The following is a 2518-nucleotide window of genomic DNA, read 5'->3' on the forward strand; positions in this document are numbered from 1 at the left end:
AGGTATTGAAGGGGGTCTATGGGAGGAGTGGTGGTACAAAAGGGGAACAAGAATGTGATTCAATTCTAGTTAATTAAAATATATTTTTAAATGTTAACAAATTCAGATACATTGAAATCATGTAACTTTTCTCATCATAATGCAATAAAAGTTTAAAAAAGAAAAAAAAGAGAGATATGTTTACCCGTTTTCAGCCCATAGGTGACTCTGATGGCCAGGTACTCTTTTAAAGTCTTTGGAATTGAGAGATGCCAGGTCAAAACTCATTGTAATGAAGCCTATTGGGAAGAAAGATTAATTACTCAGTCATAAAAAGTTACAGGGCTTCAGTTTGAGAAGCTGTTCCACAATCAGGTATTTGAACAGACTTCTCTAAAATTTAGCTTCCTTTATATGAGGGTGACTTGTTTATATTCTCTATGGCTTGTATACTGCTTAAAAGACATATACCACAAGACCTAGGTAACACAAAGAAATCCATCACCCAGAGCATGCTACTGATCTTTCAATATGAGACAATTATACAAGTCTGTTTCTCTTTATATCTACACTAATGAATCCAGACTAATGCACTGAGGACTCCTTCTGCTTTTTGTACTGTATAAAGTAATTATGAGGTCATTTAAATTTTTCCAATCAATGTATAGTGAAGGGATTTTCCATTTTGTGTAAAACTCCTCTGACCAAGAGATTCTTACCTGCCCTCTTTTCTGGCAGATGAAGTCTGCAAGGCTCCTAGTACTGAAATATCTTTGCATCTTTTTAAAAGCTGAGGATCATGTTCATGCCAACAACCCAAAGTAATATCAGAGAGCAAAAGAAGATATAAAGGTTGTTGAGAAGAAGGGGGTCAACAGAGGTGGGAGAAGCTTAAGAAAGCAAGAGAGAAAATGAAAGCAATACATAGATGCATGTTTCTGTGAGTTACTTTGCATATGTGTATAAGTTGATGAAAATATTTCATGTCATGTCACTGGAAAAGCTAAACAAAGATCTTTAAGTGAAGCCTGTGAAAGAAAGATTCGGTCTTATGCAAAGTATTGTGAAGAAGCTGAAGTAGGCATGGTACAGCAGTGCGCATCTGACTATAATTAAGGCACTGTGGTTCCAAGGCAGGAGGATTCTCAAAGTTCAAGGTCAGCATGGTCTGTCTAGCAAGACTCTGTCAGTAAGTAAGTTAATTAAGTCACAAATAAAGTCTCAAAGAAATACAGTATGCATTTCATGATGTCAAGTTCAGTTGTGGCAATGACACCTCTACTAGCAGTTGGGTCGTAGTAGAACTTATTAGCTGGAGATGACTGTGTACAGTGGAAGGCTTGGAGTCCTTTAGAAGTTTCCCAGGAATAGAGGAGAGGACCATATTCCTTCAGCACACCCTGGTCTCAGATGCAGCTTCCTAAGAAAGAGAAGCCAGGAGTACTTTGCCAAGGCAGCGGCCATCATGTGAGTGCCAATGAAGCTGAAGCCTAGGGCCCTGGGTCAAGATGGAGAACTATTCTCCTCCAGAACTGGATGGTGTTGGTTCTTGGTGATTAATTTTTTTGCATGTGAAATTCAAGTTGGGCCCAGGAGAGACCCTAAGAAGACAGCTGCTTTTCATTTTCACGAGATTTGGGTCTGTCCCTGGGAACAATGTCGCTGTCACAAGAATCAGTGTTACTGGGTGTCATGCAAGAGCACACCCTATCAGCAAGTTAAAGGCCTAAATGATCCCTGTTAGGACATTGTGTGGATGATGATATGCCTAGCTGAATCTTAGCAGCATTCTGCCACAGAACCTTTCTTGACAGCACATGAGAAAACTTGGTGAAGGAGGATTGGGTCAGAGAGCCTTCAGGCTTTGGTATGAAATGGCTTTCTAAGTCATTTCCAAGTTTGTGGAAGATGGTCTTCCATGCTTAATTTATAGCCTATGTTGGGCACATAGAAGTCAAGACATTCCTCTGGTTAAAGGATGTGACTGAACTCTTAATTTCATGGTTCTCATCTACTCGAATTACTAATTAACCAACCTTCCAAATAGACCGGCCTCTATGGAACAAGAGAATGTGTTCTGGTACTGTTAGGCTACATGGCTGGACTGGGTCTTCTGCTTAGACTTAAAGACCAGGAGAGCAGGGGGAATAACCAGGCCATACCTGGCCTATATGGACTTTTCAGCAGCCATGCCTGTGGACTCCCTCCCCAAAGCCCAGACAGTAACACAGCGCGGAAGCAGCTACATTCAGAAGCTCCACCTTCATGGAGCAAGAAGGAAGTTACTGATTGGACTGTGACACTGGCGTAGTTTGGGGGAAGGGTTTTGCCCCAAACATTTTACCTGTTGCGGGAACAAAGGAACGCCCATTAAATTCAAGATGACTGAGTGACCAGACCTCGTGTTGTCTAATGTTCTACTTTTCCCACATGGGAACGGTACAGTATGGCTAGCCTACCTCTTCTTATCCCTTTCAATCTCTTCCTATCTATTTCTTATCTTACTCCTATTTCCAGAGGGACTCTTTAATTCTTTCAT

General features: G+C 40.9%; 1 long non-coding RNA gene across 1 annotated transcript in view; it reads right to left on the reverse strand.

The window, feature by feature from the left end:
* Nucleotides 1-203: 203 nt before the first annotated feature.
* The window catches only part of LOC116101503, a 13692-nt gene continuing 11377 nt past the window's right edge, over nt 204-2518 (reverse strand). Inside the window, exon 3 of the long non-coding RNA XR_004122857.1 lies at nt 204-278. This is a non-coding gene — a long non-coding RNA (uncharacterized LOC116101503). The remainder of the gene's footprint in view (nt 279-2518) is intronic.

The sequence above is a fragment of the Mastomys coucha genome, unplaced genomic scaffold (assembly GCF_008632895.1).
Source record: "Mastomys coucha isolate ucsf_1 unplaced genomic scaffold, UCSF_Mcou_1 pScaffold21, whole genome shotgun sequence".
Lineage (NCBI taxonomy): Eukaryota > Metazoa > Chordata > Mammalia > Rodentia > Muridae > Mastomys > Mastomys coucha.